Source organism: Dendrobates tinctorius, unplaced genomic scaffold, assembly GCF_039654945.1.
Source record: "Dendrobates tinctorius isolate UK_male_01 unplaced genomic scaffold, ASM3965494v1 ptg000022l, whole genome shotgun sequence".
Lineage (NCBI taxonomy): Eukaryota > Metazoa > Chordata > Amphibia > Anura > Dendrobatidae > Dendrobates > Dendrobates tinctorius.
In genome coordinates this window covers 108909496-108931693 of record NW_027361690.1, presented here as the reverse complement: position 1 = coordinate 108931693, position 22198 = coordinate 108909496, and positions in this window count along the sequence as shown.

The window sequence follows — 22198 nt, the reverse complement described above, 5'->3', positions numbered from 1 at the left end:
AGTGTACATCTCTATATATAAAACTGAGTGTATTTGTGTATGTATGTGTATCTCAGCCATGCCCACTCCACATAGCCCCACCCAATCACTAAGCATCTTTCATTTCACCAGAGCTGTTTAAAAGATGAAAGCTGAGCTGTGATTGGTTGCTATGAGCAATAGTTTTCCTTGCAACCAATCACTAAGCATCTTTCATTTCACCAGAGCTGTTTAATAGATGAAAGCTGAGCTGTGATTGGTTGCTATGAGCAACAGTTTTCCCACTCCACAACACCTCAGCAGACACTGACCGGGTGAGAGAAATCTAGCATCACCCGGGAACATAAGCTCCCAGCCATTGTCTGCCTCCCAGAAAGGAGCAGAGAGCACATGAAAGAAATTAATCACCCCCTCCCTCCTCCATCCCATAGTCCAGTGCCCATATACCCATCACACATCCTCCATCCTATATTCCATAGGCACATTTTCTTGACCATACCAGGTGCACTGCCTGTGTTGCCCATAGCAACCAATCACGCATCTTTCATTTTACCAGAGCTGTTTAAAATAAGAAAGATGAGCTGTGATTGGTTGCTATAAGCAACAGTTTTCCATGCAGACAGTTGTGCTAACTGGGGGAGCCCAGTATCACACAGGGTAGGATTAGATACATAGCTCAGCAGTCATTAGCACAGGATAGGATTAGATACACGGTTCAGAAGTCAGTATCACAAGGATAGGATTAGATACACATGTCAGCAGACAGTATCACACAGGATAGGATTAGATACACAGGTCAGCAGACTGTATCATACAGGAGAGGATTAGATACAAGGCTCAGAAGACTGTATCACACAGGATAGGATTGGATACACCGCTCAGCAGACTGTATCCTTCAGGAGAAGATTAGATACTCGGCTCAGCAGACTGTATCACACAGGATAGGATTAGATACACAGCCAATTATGGCACAGGTTAGTATTAGATACACAGCTCAGCAGTCAGTAACACAGGATAAGATTAGATACACAGCTCAGCAGACAGTATCACACAGGATAGTATTAGATACACAGCTCAGCATACAGAATAGTATTAGATACACACCTCAGCAGACAGTATCACACAGGGCAGAATTAGATACACAGGTCAGCAGATGGTAGCACACAGGATAGTATTAGATACACAGCTCAGCAGACGGTAACACACAGGATAGGATTAGATATACAGCTCAGCAGACAGTATCACACAGGACAGAATTAGATACACAACTCAGCAGATGGTATCACACAGGATAGGATTAGATACACGGCTCAGCAACAGGATATGCCAAAGAAGAGGACATTTTCATTCCAAGAATTCCACTCATTCCTTCTGATTTGCCTTTTGATTTTAAACGCCTCCAATTTCCACTTTGTCTGGCATTTGCAATGTCCATTAACAATGCTCAGGGACAGTCCTTGAAAGTAGTAGGGATCGTTTTGCAATCTCCATGCCTTTCTCATGGTCAACTTTACGTGGTCTGTTCAAGAGTTGGAACTGCCAAAAATCTGTTCATCTTTGCACCGAAAGGAAAGACCAAAAATCTTGAATGAGTTGAAAATAAAATACTATCAATACTTGGGTAATCGTTTAGTTAATTTGTGTTGCAAATCTGTAGTGTTGAATATGTGATGTGAAATGTTTTTATGTGCAATATAATCATTATAATTTGTTATAACTAACCACAGTTGGTTATTATGCCCAGGCAACGCTGGGCTCTTCAGCTAGTCGTAAATAAAAAAAAAAAAAAATTGTGGAACTGCACATTCTTTGTAATTTTACCGCACTTGGAATATTATTCCTGTTTTCCAGTCCACTATATGATACAGTGAATGGTGTAATTCAAGCATGCAACTTGTCTTGCAAAAAACAAGCCCCCATATGGCCATATTGATGGAAAAATAAAAAAATCTGGCTCTTGAAAAAACAGGGGGAATGAAAATCAAAAAAGGAAAATGGCATGGTGGGTGAAGAAGTTATTGGCCCCTAAGTTCCCCCACATATAATAATAATGAGTTTCCCTCAAGTATACTTATAATGCCCTTTTAGTTACCATATAAAAAAGAAAAATGCAACAGAAAATAAAAAGAAAAATGCACTGCTCAACTCCTTCACTGAAATTGCAACATCAAGAAGTAAAAGTCATTTAATTATGGAAATCACAGGATGGATAGACATTGTATTAATATGCAAATGATGAAAAAATGGAAACAACATTTTTAAAACATCTTGATTTATTTAGTATCAAGTATGAGTGCCACACACAGAAATCCCCACACTTATATGACTTGGCGGCTGTTAATGAGGTTATTAACGGTTATCTGAGGACTGTTCTGCCTCACTGATTGTACTTGGGCAAATCATCAAGATCTGCTGCTGGCTGATCATGTCCTACATTGCCCACATGGTCTCAAGATGGAGATCAAGGGCTGGAAGGAAGCAATAGAGGCTGGAATGGAGGTTTGTCCTGTTCATCATTGAATCCTGCTTTAGTCTTGAACAAAAATTATAGCCGGAGATTGGGCTTACAACACGTGCAAAGCCATGAAGAGGCCTTCACGAGGAAAAGTCACACTGGTAATACCTCATGATTATGGTGTGTGCTGGCATAAAGTAGGGAAGCCAGACCCCTTTAGTCTTCATTCCATGTACACTACCATCTCAGTCTTTTACTGATTTAGTCATGGAACCGGTGGTATTGCCATTTCCCTTAAGATTCCCAAAAGCCATTTTTCTGCATGACAATGCCTGGCCGCTCGTTGCTCATGCTACTAAGAGCTGCTTGCAAGGCCTAAACATGCTCCCATGGCCTGCTGCAACTCCTGTCTTGTCTCTCATCAAGCACATATTGGACGTAATTGGTTGGCAATTATAAAGGAAACTGCCAGCTACGGATTTTCATTCATTCACATGTGCAAATGCATTCAGTACAGCTAAACATTCCTCAACCATTAATAATCTCAATGACAGCATGTCAAGTGTGCATAGTGCTTATACTCAAAACTGAATTAATTGAAATGCTTTGAAAATGTAAATACACATATACTTATATATACAGTATATATATGTAATATGCACATATATAATGTGACATCTTGTGCATGCTCCATCTGTTATACAGGCCACAGACTCCTTACTCTGTCACAGGGTTTATCTTTGTTGGTATGCTATGCATAGCGAGGCAGTTCATAGTGGTGGTTGCTATGTGAGTGTGCCAGGAGCAACAGACCCCCTTTGGACCCCTGGTAGCTATGCTTGTGATTATATCCATATCCATTTTTCGTAATAATAAGTAATGATTAGAGATGAGGAGATCGATTCATGGAGGATCGAGTTCAAGTTGAATTTCCTGAAATTCTTAGTTTCAAGCGAATTTGAAAATTTTGAGATTCGATTTGTAGTTTTCAAAAAAAACAAAAAGAAAACTTGCCCATCATAAATATCTTTATACTCTGCACCTCCCAGAAGTAGACATATGTAACACATTATTATTTTTTCTGTACAGTATACACTAAAAGGAGAGTTAAGTTTTGTAATCAAACTTTATGGCCTTGGGCCTCTAGCTAACAAAATAGCACAACTTTGTACAGCAGTCTCATTTTATCCTTTGATGATGACTTTCCTTTGAATCTGGTAGAACAGCAATAAAAAAGATCAGCAATAAAATAGTTTCTCTAAGAGTGAAAAAACAGTTAAGTAGGCAAAAGTATGAAAACAATTTAATATTAATTTGAAGGGTAGTCCTTATATTCAGAATTTGAGATGTGTTTGAACTATCGGCAATTCTTCATATGCTACATGTATGGCTTTGTATGGTGCTGTTCGAGGACCAGTCATATATACAAACAAGAGTCGGTAATGCAAAATGGAGAAAGAAGCAAATTGCCTGAAAGAAATGACATTTTTCACTCCAAAAGTAATCAGAAAACTGGATTTGTTTCCCGGGGAGGTAGTAAGTGCAGGATTGGTAAAAGAATTCAGATTGAAATTGGACAAGTTCCCCCGAGGAAATACACAGTCACAGGAGTCTGCAGGTTGTGTTCAAGCTTTCTAACGAAATCACATTTATTTTGTTAGGTTAAAGAGAACCATTTCAGAGGCCCGCTTTTCATCAAAGGTCCCGTAGATTGCTCACATTTTTAAGCAAGGCAGAAATTTTTAAATTGTTTTTATTTCTTATTCTATTATTTCGTGCCGTGTGCTGTTTTATTAACCCATTTTTCAGCAATGACTATTCAGGATGCAACTCCTCAGTTCCGCTTTTTATACTAATACATTTCTCATGCTTCATTGAGTTTTATGTAAAGCGGATCTGTCGCCAGATTTCACAATGCAAAATATGTATATTATTAAAAAGATCTCTTGCATCTGATGAGGCTGACTTTCTTTGATAGTTCATGTCAGAATGGCTATGTAATTAATTTTGAAAGTTTAATCTCAATTTACTGCCCCCTGTTCTGATTAATAGCTCCTCAGTGTACCTTCTTTCTGCTGAAATCTCACACTGCTTAGTGCAAGTTGCAGCTGTCACTCCGGCTGGGTGGGCGGAGATTGAATGTGCTTAAACTCATGAACTCACTCCTTATCTAGACTCATAAAATGCACAAGTACACAAGTCACACCAGGACTAAGTGATCTATATTCATTGTGTTGTGAAATCTGGTGACCAATATGCTTATAGCAATACGCATATTTCCATATTACAGCACCACAAACTTTATGGTTCTATTAATTCGATATAAGGAACCTTAAGAATTCAATATAGCTGCATGAGAAAAAGTTACGGTATGCTCTGATGTGACATACTTGATACTATACCATTTGACCTTTTTTAGTCAGTAGCACCATACAGGAGCTTACAAGTGGCCTACAGCTACATAAGGACTTTGGTCACCTGTATATACCTGCTAGCACAGTGATTATTTAACCATTTCTCAGAGTCATTACTGATATTCTTGTCGTCTTTTGTATGTAATCATGCATTAATATCTAATGCAGAGCTTATAATAAATGAACAGTACAATTTGTTTGTGATTGGCTAATAGGAATAGATCGCAAATCAACATAAAAAGCCGCGCAGACGCAAAGTAATTTGAAGAATATAATATAACATTTATTAGATATATGTAAAAATAATACATAAATATGTAACATAACAGACAAAAAAAAGGTCAGCGGGTGAGGGAAAAGAAAGTCCCTCCTATTGAGGTTACATGGCACAAGAACCATAGGAGTGTTGAAAAATCACGCAATAAGTACAAATCAAGTATCAAGGTGAAAAATAGTAAAGGAGATTAATTTTGCTACTGCAAATGCATGTCAGTGTTTAGTGTATATTAGCTTTACCTTTTTCAGAGATTTTTGGCACTCATTTGTTCACTTTGGTACTTGATTTGCACTCATTGTGCAGTTTTTTTATGTTTTTGGGCCACGCACTGAAGTGTTTTTGTGTCAACATTGTTGATTTTTTTATATGTCTTTTAGCATATGTTTAATAAAAGTTCCATCATAATTTTTATCATCACTTTTGGTTCGGCATGCCTTCTTACATTGGTTAGTTGAGTCACTTTCTTTGGTTTGGATAAGAGCAATGCTAACGAGGAAGTTGTTGGATGAAAGGAGCAGCAGACAAAATTAAGATTGGAAGACAAATGTTTTATCTCCTTGTGCCAATTTCCAAAAACAAGGGTACTAATGCCAACAGAGCCAATTCATTAAGACTGAAGTTGTGAAGTTGTGAAACCCCTTCTGAATGTTTCCCCTTGTAAAATAATAAAACCTATACTTACCACTGGTGCCAGCGCCGTGTCAATGACATATCCCATAGATTCCCATACATTCGGAGGAAGTGAGTATATCCCTATATCCCTATTTTTTATTTTAATTCTATTTTTTTACAGGGATATCATACCCAGGGCATGGAGGAGAGTCTCCTCTCCACCAGACTCTCAGCATCATCCACACATGAAGTGCTCACTTTACGCATGGTAATAATAAATTATAATAATAATAAATTTTATTTCTATAGCGCCGACATATTCCGCAGTACTTTACATTTCAGAGGGGATTTGTACAAGCAATATACATTACAGCATAACACTAATCACATAGATTATAACAAATACCAAGAGGAATGAGGGCCCTGCTCGCAAGCTTACAGTCTATGAGGAAAGAGGTAGACACGAAAGGTGGGTGGTCACAGTTGCCCTGATTGTATGAACCAGCCATAATGTTAAGTGTGTAACAGTACAGACACAGAGGGCTAATGGATGCATAAAGCATGTGAGAACATGATGCGGGGAACCTGGTTATGGTAAAACTTTTGGCTGTGCCACACAGGGATAGATTAGGTTAATGTGTTGAGGCGATAGGCCAGTCTGAATAAATGCGTTTTCAGGGCACGCTTAAAATTGTGGGGATTGGGGACTAATCGTATTGACCTGGGAAGTGCATTCCAAAGAATTGGCGCAGCACGTGTATAGTCTTGGAGACGGGAGTGGGAGGTTCTGATTATTGTGGATGCTAACCTCAGGTCATCAGCAGAATGGAGGGCGTGGGTAGGTTGGTAGACTGAAGCAAGGGAGGAGATGTAGGGTGATTCTGAGTCATGGAGGGCTTTGTGGGTGAGGGTAATAAGTTTATACTGAATTCTGGAATGGATGGGTATCCAGTGTAATGACTGGCACAAGGTAGAGGCATCGGTGTAGCGATTGGTGAGGAATATGATCCTGGCTGTAGCATTCAAGATAGATTGGAGAGGGGAGAGTTTGGTAAGAGGGAGACCGATTAGAAGAGAGTTACAATAGTCCAGACGAGAATGAATAAGAGAAACACTGAGTTTTTGCAGAGTCAAAAGTAAGAAAAGGTCAAATTCTAGAAATGTTTTTGAGGTGCAGATGACAAGAGCGAGCCATTGATCGAATGTGGGGGGCAAAGGAAAGCTTGGAGTCAAGTATTACCCCAAGACAGCGGGCATGTTGCTGGGGAGTAATAGTGGAACCACACACAGAAATGGCAATGTCGGGTATAGGTACATTAGTAGAGGGAGGAAACACAAGGAGTTCAGTCTTTGACAGGCTTAGTTTCAGATATAGTGAGGACATGATGTTAGACACAGCGTTTAGACAATCGCCGGTGTTTTCTAGAAAGGCATGGTGGGCATAGCCACATGCGTAAAGTGAGCATTTCAATGCAATCCTATGGCGGAGGAATCGCAGAAATAATGGACATGCTGCGGATTTTACCGCTATTCGATTCTGCAGCGCTAAAATCCGCAGCATTGACACAGCAACTGCAGAATCCCATAGCATTCCATGGGGATGCACTTTTTAAGCGCTTCCGCGGCTGCAAAAACTCGGCGGAAACGCTAAAAAAATGCAACATGAGCACACAGCCTAAAGTGGCGTCAATATTTATGAATTTTATGGGCAGATGTTTCCCCGATCCATACCACCCATTCTCCACCCATATTGGTGTAGCAAGACTGGCATGAAAATGCCAAAAGTCAAAATTCTTTTTCTCACCCACCGAGTTGCACAAAAAAATTGTAACTTATTAATGTTTTTAATGGCAGAATTCTGTTGTTTATACCTTCACACACTGGCCTCATAGTGTTTCTTTCAGTTTAGTTTAGATATTCTAAGGTCTGAGCGAGTTCCTACACGTGCAGAGGGCACACCTTCTCCAAATTAGTCTGAAACAAAAAGAGAAGTTATGAGCAATCTTTTCTGTACCCTCTCCATGCTGAATCCACTCTGTAATCGATGCGTGAGTTTTTAATCAGACGGTTATTGTTTGTGTGTCTCTTTCAAATTAAAGTGAAGGCTTTATTCACAAGGAAAATGTTATCTTTTTTGACCCTTTAATGAAGCAGCTAATTTTGTTTTTCGCTCTTTCATTTTAATCTCCTCTACATCAAAGACCCATAACTTTTCTATTTTTTAATGAATACAGTCGTATGGGGGCTTCTTTTTTTTGCAGAACGGGTTTTTACTGAGACCATTTATTTTACAATACAAGGTAATGAAATACAAAAAAAAATACAAAAGAGATGATTTTGATGAAAACAAAATAATTCTATCATTTTTTTTGAGTTTTTATTATGATCTTTTTACTCTTTTACCGTACTTTAAAATGTACTGAAATACAGGCAAAAATATGAAAAGATTATGAAAAAAATCATTGTCTTCGTTGTGCAACATAATTGATTTGACCACTTGACTCTCCTGTTCAAAATTATTATTGTGATGCCAAATGGATATAGTTTTTGCTTTGCTTTATTTTTTTTAGCAGCCGAAAAAATTCTGAATTTGGGTTATGTCGCTATTTTCTTACACTGTAGCTATTTTCGTTTTTGATCGACGGCACTGAAAAGCACTTCTTTTGTGTGCCAAGCTGTAATTTTTTATTGGTGCCATTTAAAAGTGCATTCAAAGTTTTAATTACTCTGTGTTGCATTTTTGAGCTTGATGATTTGGTGATTGAAAAATTACAATTCTGGTGTTTCAAGGTACTTACATGGGAAAAACCTATTCTACTTTGCCACCAAAAATCTCTGTAGGATTGAGATGAAGGGACTGAGCAAGTCTGAAAAGAAAGGAAAAGCTGCTGTCATGTACATGGAACTTCTCATGACTATACTATGTGTGTGCCATGGTTCATTGTTGTGTTGAGTTTTTTTTCTCTTTTAGTGCAAATAAAGGCCATGAAGGGATGAACACTACTAAAGGTACTCTCACACCTAGCGATGTACCAGCGATCCCGACCAGCAATATGACGCGGTCAGGATCGCTGGTACATCGCTGAGTGGTCGCTAGTGAGCTGCCACCCAGGCAGATCTCACCAGCGACATCGCTGGGGACGGGGGTCGCTACTTACCTGTCACACTAGGCGATCCTGCGTCCTCCCGCCCGGCTCCACGCTCGTCTCTCCACAGGAAGCGCCGCAGGAAGCTGACGACGAGAAACAGTCCAGGACGTTCTCGCGCAATCAGCGATAACCGCGGGGGAGCCGGTCGGAGGTAAGTATCAGACACAGCGATGTCGCTAGCAATATCGCTATAACGTCACAAGTTATAGCGATATTGCTAGCGATATCGCTTAGTGTGACAGTACCTTTAGGTAAGCCCTACTGTCCAAACAAAGGTATCAGAGAACCTAGGGTGTGAAGAAAAAAAAACATTCCCGGTCTGTTTGCTCTCACCCTTTTCATCAACACATCATAAACTTCTGCAGGATCCCTATTTTCTAGATGTTTTTCCTCTATCACAGCTTTCTTTTTAATCTTCTTATACAGATGCAGGAGTAAACCTTACAAAGTTGGAAGCTTTCTAAATAGCCCAGGTTGATTGATTTTCTCCTTCTTATGTGGATTTATACCGAAAACAAACTTTCTGTTTTATATTTTATATGCACTCTAGGATCAATTTCAGAGAAGTTCAAATCATGGAAGGCATATGTCTTCAATAAAGTGGGCCATGAGTTTATACATACTGTATACACTTCGGCTCCTTTCTGGGAAAGCTTTCTGCAAGATTTTGGAGCGTATCTTTGGGTATTTTTGCCCAATCATCCAGAAGAGCATTTGTGAGTCCATATTCTGATGTTAGATGAAAGAGCTGGGCCCATAATATTCTAATTCATAGAGAAATTTTCGGCACTGAAGAATAAGTAGAGTTTATAGAGTTCAAGTCCTCTTTCTCTTTGAAGAGGCAATTTGCATATGGATGCATAAGTGATGTATTAACTCCAAATTTGTATACAGACATACATTTACAATTGCTGACATTTCTATCTAGTCGGTCTTTTTCAAGGTTTATACAGTCATGGCCAAATGAAGTATTTCTCCCAGAAAATTATTGCAATTGCACATATTTTGTTATGCACATGTTCATTTGCTCTGCGTGTACTGTAACAACACAAAATCAGAGAAAAAAAGGCATATTGGACATAATTTCCCCAAAACAGTCCAAACAAAATTATTGGCACCTTTTCAAAATTGTGGTTAAACAACTTTGTTTCAAGCATGTGATGCTCATTCAAACTCACCTGTGGCAAGTAACAGGCATGGACAATATGAATATCACACCTGAAACCAGAAAAAAAGGGAAGAAATTGACTCAATCTTTGCATTATGGGTCTGTTTGTGCCACACTAAGCATGGACAACAGAAAGAGGAGAAGAGAACTGTCTGAGGACTTGAGGAACAAAATTGTTGAAAAATATCAACAGTTTCAAGGTTACAAGTCCATCTCCAGAGATCTGAATGTTACTTTGTCCACAATTTGCAACATAATCAAAAAGTTTACGATCCATGGCACTGTAGCTAATCTCGCTGGACATAGATGTCAGAGAAAAACTGAGGAAAGGTTGCAATGTAAGATAGTCTGGATGGTGGATTAGAAGCCCCAATTAAATTTCAAAGAAATTTCAAGCTGTCCTGCAGGCTCAGGATGCATCAGTGTCAGTGCAAACTATCTGCTGACGTTTAAATCAAATGAAACACTATGGCAGGAGGACCCCACTGCTAACACAGAAACTTAACAAAGCTAGACTTCAGTTTGCCAAAATGTACATGAGTAAGCCTAAATCCTTCTGGGAAGGCATCTTGTGGATAGATATGACCAAGAAAGAGATCTTTGGTAAAGCACAACATTCTACTCTTAACTGAAAACAGATTGAGAAGAGAACACATTACCTAAAGACTAGTGTTGAGCATTCCGATACCGCAAGTATCGGGTATCGGCCGATATTAGCGGTATCGGAATTCCGATACTGACTTCCGATACTTTTGTCATATCGGATACCGGAATCGGAATCGGAAGTTCCCATCATGCTATGAGCCTGCTTGCTTTGATTAAGCCAATGGGAATCCTCCGAAGTGTGGGCACATCCTGTTAGGCATGTAGGCATGTTAACTATTGGCATGGCTGTGATTGGCTGCCGAAATGATGTCATGATGCACTATAAAAGCCACCGCAGCCGCCATTTCTGGTTCACTCTGCTGTGAATTCAGTTAGGGACAGGCTGCTGTAGAAGACTGTGAGGGACAGTTAGAAATAGCGATTCCACCAAACATCTAGTGCTTTACCCAGGCTACATAAACCACCACTGTAGCCTTCTTTGCCCTAGCAGCAGTGTTCACAGCTGTCTGCAAGGGCTGTGTGAGTGCAGCTCACGCTGTGGAGTGGGTCCTGCAGCCACGTCAGGTTGTAGGCTGCCCAGCGTGCCTCACTGCTGCCTCATACATCTTTTAATTTTTGAGCTGCATTTTTTACATAATTTCAATCTAGTGTGCTTCCATCCGTATCCATATACGTTGGTTGCAAACACTAGTAGTAGACAGCGGAGCCTTTCTGCAGCCTTTCAGTGCTAGTGTCCACTTTGCTGCACTGTTCACGGCTGTCTGAGAGGTCTCTGACTGTGTGTGAGTGCAGCTCACGCTGAGTAGTGTGTCCTGCAGCTACGTCTGGTTGTAGGACGCTCAGCGTGTCACTGCCTCACACATTTTTCTTTTATTGCAGCTCATTTTTTTCTTCTATTAGTGTGCATCCATCCGTCTCCATCTACGGTGGTTGCAAACACTATATAGGAGTACACAGCGGAGCCTTTCTGCAGCCTGACAGTGCCAGTGCCCACTTAGCTGCACTGTTCACGGCTGTCTGAGAGGTCTCTGACTGTGTGTGAGTGCAGCTCACGCAGAGTAGAGTGTCCTGCAGCTACGTCTGGTTGTAGGACGCTCAACGTGCGTCACTGCCTCACACATATTTGAGTGCAGCTCATTTTTTCTTCTCCTATTAGTGTGCATCCATCCGTATCCATCAACATTGGTTGGTTGCAAACACTATATAGGAGTAGATAGAGGAGCCTTTTTTTCTGGCTTGTGCCCTGCCGGCGCAGCCAGATTAGTATTACCCAATTTTTTTGGAGCCTCATCTTTTGCATTGTAGGTTACCTGCCTGCATTGTAATAGCTCCAAAAAGTTTGTGATACTATCAGTTTCAATTCTTTGTTCACATACTTTGAGTTTGTTTCCAACAAAGAAACCACAAAAAAAGTTCACCAAACACTACATTTGGAACTTGTGTAGGCCACATCAGCTCCTATTAAAGTGTAGTCCACACACACACACTTCATAAAATTAGTGTTTCTTGTACCTGTAACCAGCTGTTCAGGAATAAGCACACTAAGGCCCCCTTTGTACTTTTCTGCCTATCTTAAGCAGTCTGGCAAGATGAAGAAGGCAGGGAGTAAGGCGCGTGGGCGTGGGCGTGGAGTTTCAGCAGGGAGAGGACGTGGGGATTCTGCAGGGAGAGGACGTGGGGATTCTGCAGGTAGAGGACGTGGGGATTCTGGGCCTGCTGCGGGCACCAGTGGATCAGCATCACCCAGTTTTAGCAGGCAACAGTCCTTTATGCGCAGCTTTGTAGGACCTCAACGTACCCCACTGCTGCGGGAGGAACAAATTGAAGCCGTTGTCGGATGGATGGCAGCTAACGCATCGACTTCAATTACTTCCACAGCCTCTCAGGACCAGAGCACCGAAGAGCAACCATCTGTCTCTTCACCACCTGCCAAAGTGCCCAGGCAGTCAGAGAGACATGGACAGGAGCCATCACAGTCTCTACTTCTGTTCTCGGAATCTGTTGGCTTGGAAAGAGGGGGCCAGCCAAGCAGCATTCCTGAATGTGAAGAAGAGGGAGTATGCAGTGATGCGCAACTTCTTTGTCCCTCTGAATCTGAAGAGGCGAGTGGGCCAGTGCCTATGGTCAGCACACCTCAGTACGCATCAGATGATGACGAGACTCAGTTGCCACTTTCTGGTGCGTACGGTGCTGGCGAGACAACCCCGGAGAAGCAGGGGAGGGAAGATGATGAGGTCCTTGACCCATCATGGCGTGAGGAACAGGAAGGTGGTGGGAGCAGCTCGGAGGAAGAGATTCCCCTACCAGCCAAAACAGGAGGCAGAGGGAGGGGGAAGACTTGGTTGCCTGTACCCTCCACTTCGGCACCCGTTAGGAGCATTCCTCATTCCAAAGGCAAAACAGGCGCTCCCAAGACTTGCAGTGCGTGGTCCTTTTTTGACACAGTTGCAGATGACATTTGCTTTGTCAAATGCAAGCTGTGTCATCAGAAAGTCAAAAGAGGGAGAAATGTCAGCAACCTCAATACCACAAATATGTGGAAACATGTGCGCACCAAGCACGAGTTGGAGTTGCAGAGACACCCTGAAGACGTAGGCCAACGTACAGCACCACCTACCACCTCTTCAGTTCGTGTTGGGGCCTCTTCCTCCAGCTCACACACTGCTGGTTCGGCTTCCTCACAGGATCGCCAAGGAAGGACCTCTGCCACTGTTGTCCGGAGACCCTGTCAGATTCCACCCATAGCAGCACGTTCCCATCCATCACAGCCATCGGTAGCACAGGCATGGGATAAAAGGCGCCCTTACTCGGCAAACCATCCCCGAGCACAGTCTCTGAATGCTGGCATTGCCAAACTTCTGGCAGTTGAAATGCTGTCATTCAGGCTGGTGGACACTGACACCTTCCAGGACTTAATGGCATTGGCAGTCCCCCAATACAACATGCCCAGCCGCTTTTATTTCAGCAGGCGAGCCGTCCCTGCCCTGCAGAAACATGTTGAGGGCAAAATAAAACATGCGCTACTAAACGCCGTTAGTAGCAATGTCCACCTGACCACCGATGCGTGGACCAGTAACCATGGACAGGGAGGATACCTTTCCCTCACTGCCTACTGGGTCAATGTTGTGGAGCCAGGTACAGATCTGGAGAGTGGCGCTGTACGTGTTCTTCCAACGCAACGGATTGCAGGACTCCAGTCTGTACACATAGACTCCTCCTCCTACTCAAGTTCCTCAGAAACAGCAGAGCAGGAGCCTGTTACGACCGATATGAGCACAGCCGTGGCCAAACGTCAACAGGCTGTACTCAAATTAATTTCTTTGGGGAATCGAAGCCACACAGCGCAGGAGCTCTGGAATGCTATCAAGCAGGAGAGCGATGTGTGGTTTGGGCCAGCGAATCTCCAGCCGGGCTTGGTAGTGTGTGACAATGGCCGAAATCTGGTGGCAGCTCTTGGCCTAGGCAACCTCACACACATCCCATGTCTGGCACATGTGCTTAACTTGGTCGTGCAGAGCTTTCTGAGGGACTATCCGGATCTTGATGCACTGTTGCACAAGGTCCGCATAGAGTGCACTCACTTGCGGCGTTCCAGCACGGCAAGATCGCGCCTCGCTGCTCTGCAGCGACGATTTGGCCTTCCGGAACATCGCATCATATGTGACCTACCCACCCGGTGGAATTCAACGTTACATATGTTGGAGTGGTTGTGTGAGCAGCAGGCAGCAGTCATGGAGTACCAGCTGCATCAGGCGCAAACAAGTCGCACTGTGCGCCGTTCACACTTCAGCACCATTGAGTGGGCCTCTATGAAGGACATCTGCCTCGTTTTGCGTGCCTTCGATGAATCCACGCGGATGGCGAGTGCAGATGATGCACTAGTCAGCATGACTGTCCCCTTATCTGCCTGCTTCAGCAAACACTGCAAGCACTAAGGGATGAGGTTTCGGAAGAGGTGGAGGATGAGGAGTCCCAAATGCCATCTGCTTCTGGACAGTCTGCGCTACGTGTTTCCTCACAAAGGCCTAGGCAGGGGACACTTTGTGAGGAGGATGAGGAGGAGTCGATGGAGGAGGAAGACATCTCTCCAGATGAGGGAGGTACACAAACCTCTACTCAGTATGTACAGCGAGGGTGGGGTGATGCAGAGCAGGCCGAGGTAACGACTCAAACAGGGGACAGCGGTTCTTTGACAGTTGGGAGTCTGCAGCACATGGTTGATTTCATGCTGCAGTGCCTGAGAAACGACCGCCGCATCGCCCACATTCTCGTCTCGGCTGATTATTGGGTGTACACCCTCCTAGATCCTCGCTACCGGGACAGCGTACAAAGGCTCATACCAACATTGAACCGGGAGCGTAAACTGCGGGAGTATGAAGAGTCACTGGTGCAGTCCATAATGTTTTCCATTCCACCCGACAGCATTGTTGCTAGTGCTTTACAAAGCAGCTCTGTGCGTCGAGGCAGTGGAGGAAACTCTGCACAAAGAGGGAGCAGAGGCAGCGCCGCAGCACAAGGCAAGACCACTATGGCCCAAATGTGGCAAAGTTTTGTGTGTCCACCACAATTGTCTACACCATCAGCGACGCCTCGAGTCAGCAGGAGGCAACGCCTCCGTCAGATGGTGTCAGACTACATGTCTTGCCCTGTCACTGTACTCCCAGATGGCTCTTCCCCCTTCAAGTTTTGGGTCTCTAAGCTGGATACATGGCCAGAGCTTAGCCAGTATGCATTGGAGGTGCTGGCTTGCCCTGCTGCCAGTGTATTATCGGAACGTGTCTTTAGTGCCGCAGGTGGTGTACTAACAGACCGTCGCACGCGACTATCTTCCGATAATGTTGACCGGCTGACTTTTCTGAAAATGAACAAGGCCTGGATCTCCAAAGACTTTGCCATTCCTCTTACAGACTAAATTAGTGGTTGGCAACTGTATCCAGGTCTGCTGGTGTGTTCATTTTTCTACCACCTGAAATATAATCCCTGTGCTTCAACACAGCCAGTTGTCGCTCAGATGTGTTGTCTGCACAGAGAAACACACTAGCTCCTGTGTTAGTGGGGTTCAGTAACGCCAGCTGATCCCCTGCTGTGTGGACGGCAAAGTCACCAGCGCCATCAACATTCAAACCACTACTGATTTTTAACCGTGCCCAACTTAGGTCTCTGGCTCCACTGTCTCTACTATTTCCCCTGGGTAAATAGTAGAGACAGTGGAGCCAGAGGCCTAAGTGGAGCATGGTTAGAATCAGTAGTAGTTAACAACCTCCATAAAAAACGCTGCCCATTGGCCTCTGCATGCGGCATGCGTAATCCTGGGCTCCAACAGTGTCAGTTGGTGTTCAGAAGTGTCGTCTCCACAGAGCCAAACACATTCGTTCAAGTGTTAGTGGGGTTCAGCACTGCCAGCTGTTCCCCTGCTGTGGAGATGGCAAGTCTCCTGCTGCCTTCACCTGCCAAAAGCAACAGGCCCCAGCCTGCTCCTCGCCTAATCCTGGGCTCCAACAGCGTCAGTTGGTGTTCAGAAGTGTCATCTCCACAGAGCCAAACACATTCGTTCAAGTGTTAGTGGGGTTCAGCACTGCCAGCTGTTCCCCTGCTGTGGAGATGGCAAGTCTCCTGCTGCCTTCACCTGCCAAAAGCAACAGGCCCCAGCCTGCTCCTGGCCTAATCCTGGGCTCCAACAGCGTCAGTTGGTGTTCAGAAGTGTCGTTTCCACAGAGCCAAACACATTCGTTCAAGTGTTAGTGGGGTTCAGCACTGCCAGCTGTTCCCCTGCTGTGGAGATGGCAAGTCTCCTGCTGCCTACACCTGCCAAAATCCAGTAGGCCCCAGCCTGCTCCATGCCTGATCCTGGGCTCCAACAGCGTCAGTTGGTGTTCAGAAGTGTCATCTCCACAGAGCCAAACACATTCGTTTAAGTGTTAGTGGGGTTCAGCACTGCCAGCTGTTCCCCTGCTGTGGAGATGGCAAGTCTCCTGCTGCCTACACCTGCCAAAATCCAGTAGGCCCCAGCCTGCTCCACGCCTGATCCTGGGCTCCAACAGCGTCAGCTGGTGTTCAGAAGTGTCATCTCCACAGAGCCAAACACATTCGTTCAAGTGTTAGTGGGGTTAAGCACTGCCAGCTGTTCCCCTGCTGTGGAGATGGCAAGTCTCCTGCTGCCTTCACCTGCCAAAAGCAACAGGCCCCAGCCTGCTCCTTGCCTAATCCTGGGCTCCAACAGCGTCAGTTGGTGTTCAGAAGTGTCGTCTCCACAGAGCCAAACACATTCGTTCAAGTGTTAGTGGGGTTCAGCACTGACAGCTGTTCCCCTGCTGTGGAGATGGCAGTCTCTCCTGCTGTCTCCGCATTCCAAAGACAGTAGGCCTCTGCCTACACCCTCCTATTTCCTGGGCTTCAACACAGCCAGTTGTAGCTCGGAAGTGCTGTCCACACGGAAAGAGACACTTGCTCCCGTGTCTCAGTGGGGTTCAGTAACGTCAGCTGATCCCCTGCTGTGTGGATGGCAGTCTCTCCTGCTGTCACCACATTCCAAATACAGTAGGCCTCTGCCTACACCCTCCTATTTCCTGGGCTTCAACACAGCCAGTTGTAGCTCGGAAGTGCCGTCCACACGGAAAGAGACACTTGCTCCCGTGTCTCAGTGGGGTTCAGTAACGTCAGCTGATCCCCTGCTGTGTGGATGGCAGTCTCTCCTGCTGTCACCACATTCCAAATACAGTAGGCCTCTGCCTACACCCTCCTATTTCCTGGGCTTCAACACAGCCAGTTGTAGCTCGGAAGTGCCGTCCACACGGAAAGAGACACTTGCTCCCGTGTCTCAGTGGGGTTCAGTAACGTCAGCTGATCCCCTGCTGTGTGGATGGCAGTCTCTCCTGCTGTCACCACATTCCAAATACAGTAGGCCTCTGCCTACACCCTCCTATTTCCTGGGCTTCAACACAGCCAGTTGTAGCTCGGAAGTGCCGTCCACACGGAAAGAGACACTTTCTCCCGTGTCTCAGTGGGGTTCAGTAACATCAGCTGATCCCCTGCTGTGTGGATGGCAGTCTCTCCTGCTGTCACCACATTCCAAATACAGTAGGCCTCTGCCTACACCCTCCTATTTCCTGGGCTTCAACACAGCCAGTTGTAGCTCGGAAGTGCCGTCCACACGGAAAGAGACACTTGCTCCCGTGTCTCAGTGGGGTTCAGTAATGTCAGCTGATCCCCTGCTGTGTGGATGGCAAAGTCTCCTGCTGCCTACACAGTCCTACTACTACTGATTTTTAACCGTGCTCCAATTAGGCCTGTGAGTTAGTTATGGGAATGTGGACAGAGCAGGCGACATTGCCGGACACACATCAGGGGATTAACTGACCGGACTGAACACCTGTAACACAGGAACAAGTGTGGATTGTGCAGACGCCACTTCGGAGCTGTAACTGGCGGGGTTGGAGGACAGGGGAAATACGAATATCAGTGAAGCCACAGGCCTAAGTGGAGCTTGGTTAAAATTAGTAGAAGTCTACAACCGATCTTAAAATTTCTTCAATGCAGCCTCAACCTGCTCCGTGCTTGTCCCTGGGCTTCAACACAGCCAGCTGTTGCTCGGAAGTGCCGTCTTCACAGAGTAAAACACTAGCTCCTGTGTTTGTGGGGTTCAGTAACGTCAGCTGTTCCCCTGCTGTTTTGATGGCAATCTGTCCTGCTGCCTCCCAATTGACAGCACATCAGGCCTCAGCCTGCTAAGTGCTTGTCCCTGGGCTCCAACATCGCCAGTTGCTGCTCATAACTGACTTTGGCACGGGTACTCCCTCCTGCCCAGCTTGGTTCCAGCCCTGCCTGCTGTTTCCGGGAAGTGTCAATGTCAGTTTGCCACCCCAAGTTGCCATGTCGTGTTGCGGTTGGGTTAGCCGAGGCTAGGGTGCCAGCAGTTTAGGTGCTTCCTATGTGGACTGCGGGTTCTGGTAAGAAAGGCTTGTTCCGTAGTGCCAGTAGGACAAGCACCCCCTGTAGGACTGTGTGATTCGGTAACTGCGGCCAGCTTGCGGCATGCCAACTTTGCTTTTCAGGGGTAACTTCAGCTGCCCCTCCTGGTTCCAGCACCGTCAGCTGGTTCTCATCAGAGCCTTTGGCCTAGGTGCCTCCATCTCGGCATCCGAGTTCCGGCAACGTCTGCTGGTCCTTGGTAGTGCTTTGTAGCACAGGTACCTCCTGCTTAGTAACCGGGTTCCAGCACCATCAGCTGGTCCTCGGTTGTGCCATTGGCTCTTATTCCTTCTGCTGCCCCTCCGGGTGCCAGCACTGTCAGCTGGTCCTCGCTATTTCCATTTGCTTTTGCAGCTTATGCTACCCATCCGGGTTCCAGCACCGTCAGCTGGTTCTCGGCAAAGCCTTTGGCCTAGGTGCCTCCATCTCGGTATCCGAGTTCCGGCAACGTCTGCTGGTCCTTGGTAGTGCTTTGTAGCACAGGTACCTCCTGCTTAGTAACCGGGTTCCAGCACCATCAGCTGGTCCTCGGTTGTGCCATTGGCTCTTATTCCTTCTGCTGCCCCTCCGGGTGCCAGCACTGTCAGCTGGTCCTCGCTATTTCCATTTGCTCTTGCAGCTTATGCTACCCCTCCGGGTTCCAGCACCGTCAGCTGGTTCTCGTCAGAGCCTTTGGCCTAGGTGCCTCCATCTCGGTATCCGAGTTCCGGCAACGTCTGCTGGTCCTTGGTAGTGCTTTGTAGCACAGGTACCTCCTGCTTAGTAACCGGGTTCCAGCACCGTCAGCTGGTCCTCGGTTGTGCCATTGGCTCTTATTCCTTCTGCTGCCCCTCCGGGTGCAAGCACTGTCAGCTGGTCCTCGCTATTTCCATTTGCTCTTGCAGCTTATGCTACCCATCCGGGTTCCAGCACCGTCAGCTGGTTCTCGGCAAAGCCTTTGGCCTAGGTGCCTCCATCTCGGTATCCGAGTTCCGGCAACGTCTGCTGGTCCTTGGTAGTGCTTTGTAGCACAGGTACCTCCTGCTTAGAAACCGGGTTCCAGCACCATCAGCTGGTCCTCGGTTGTGCCATTGGCTCTTATTCCTTCTGTTGCCCCTCCGGGTGCCAGCACTGTCAGCTGGTCCTCGCTATTTCCATTTGCTCTTGCAGCTTATGCTACCCCTCCGGGTTCCAGCACCGTCAGCTGGTTCTCGTCAGAGCCTTTGGCCTAGGTGCCTCCATCTCGGTATCCGAGTTCCGGCAACGTCTGCTGGTCCTTGGTAGTGCTTTGTAGCACAGGTACCTCCTGCTTAGTAACCGGGTTCCAGCACCGTCAGCTGGTCCTCGGTAGTGCCATTGGCTCTTGTTCCTTCTGCTGCCCCTCCGGGTGCCAGTACCGTCAGCTGGTTCAAGAGGACAAAGAACAGGAAGACAACCACCAAGATGCAGAACAACAAGAGAGAGAAGACAAAGAAGCATAAAAAAAACAAAGCAGAAGAACATTAAGCATAAGACTAATACTCTGAGCAAATGATATTATCTTATTTATAAGCAGAAGAAGACTAAGCAGTGTATGGGGGTGAGTCCATTCCTCCTCGTGGTGCCCCTGGAAAAGGCCTGCTGCTGCAGGCCAAACTGAACGCGGACAAATCCTGTTGTAAATCTTTTGTGACAGGCAGAACGGAAGGTGTAAACTTCTAACTTTTCTAGATAACAACTACAAGAATGCCTGACACAAACAAGAATATGATGAAGAAGAATAGGAAGAAGATGAAGAAGTTGAATATGTAGAATAATAATTGTTGAATAAGAAGAATATGAAGAATGTAAGAAAAGGAAGAAGAAGAAGAATGTAAAAAAAGGAAGTAGAAGAATTTAAAAAAAGGAATAAGAAGAAGAATGTAAAAAAAGGAATAAGAAGAAGAATGTAAAAAAAGGAAGTAGAAGAATGTAAAAAAAGGAAGAAGAAGAAGAAGAATGTAAAAAAAGGAATAATAATAATAAGAAGAAGGTAATAAAAGGAAGAAGAATAAGAAAGAAGAAGAAAGAAGAAAGAAGAAGAAGACATACATGTCTGGCAAAATATAAATGAGGCTAACAGTCAATATCTTTGTAACTCCTAACGTCTTTAAAAAAAAAGTTTAATTCCTGCTATTCCATTTGATTGGGCTAAACCTCTATGGCTTTAATGTCTCCTCCACCTCCCACAATACATTCTACATTATTCTTAGTTGTTTTTCTTCATGTAGAATTAACCTACAAGGAAAGAAAGGGTTTTTTTTAATTCCGATATTTTGGCCCCATTAACTTGCATTGGTTCCCGGTATCGGAATCGGCGATACCGATACTTTTTTTAAAGATCGGCCGATCCATTCCGATCCGATATTTTCAAGTATCGGCTGGTATCGCTCAACTCTACTAAAGACACATATTTTGGAGGTTCAAACATATTTTGGGGTTGCTTTGCTGCCTCTGGCACTAGGTGCCTTGACTGCTGGCAAGGCATCAGGAAATCTAAATATCAGCACATATTTTGAGTCACAATGTAGGGCCCAGTGCCAGAATGCTCGGTTTGCTTATTAGGTCATGGATCTTCCAGAAGGATAATAACCCCAAACATACTTCAAGAAGCACCCAGAAATGGAAGGAAACAGAGTGCTGGGGAGTTCAGAAGCTGCAAGCAATGAGTCTGGATGTGAATCCCTATTGAACACCTGTGGAGAGATCTTAAAATTGGGAGAAGGCACTCTTCAAATATGAGAGACATTGAGTAGTTTGCAAAAGAAGAGTGGTCCAAAATTCCAGTTCAGAGATGTAAGAAGCTTGTTGATGGTTATGGACAGCAATTGATTGAAGTTATTATTTCAAAGGGTGTGAAAACAAATATTACATTGAGGCTGCCAACAATTTTGTTCTGCCCATTTTTCAGGGTTTTGTGGGAAATGATGTCCAATTTGCCTTTTTTTTTTCTGTTTTTTTTCGTGTTCCAATACGCACAAAGAAAATAAACATATGTATAACAAAACGTGTAATTGCAATAATTTTCTGGGAGAAATGCTTCATTTTCTGGAACAATTTGAAGGGTGCCAACATTTTCGGCCATAACTGTATGCATAAAGAGAAAGAGCATGAAGAAAGATCCAATTGGATACTGGACTTCCCTCACTGGTGTCATCCAATCTTCTAGATCATCCAAGGATGTTTGATAGAAGTTAGGTCAGGGTTTTGTGAAGGCCAGTCAACTTCTTCCACACCAAACTCACTCAAACCATACCTTTGGACCCTGGTTTGTGCACTGGTACGTAGTCATGCATGAACAGAAAAAGGACATCTAAGTTTCACTCTACTGGAATCAAGGGCATAGGCCAGCATCTGAAAACCAATTCAATATAATTGGCCCTCCTCCACCTGTTCTTACAGTTGAAACAATGCAGGCAGTCATGCATCTGTCAGAATGGTGAAACCCAGACTCATCTATCAGATGACAGATAGAGGAGTGTGATTCAACAATCCATAGAACACACTCCACTGGTCAAGAGTCCAACAGTTGTGCTCTATCTAGACTCTTGGCATTGTGCTTGATAATTTGGG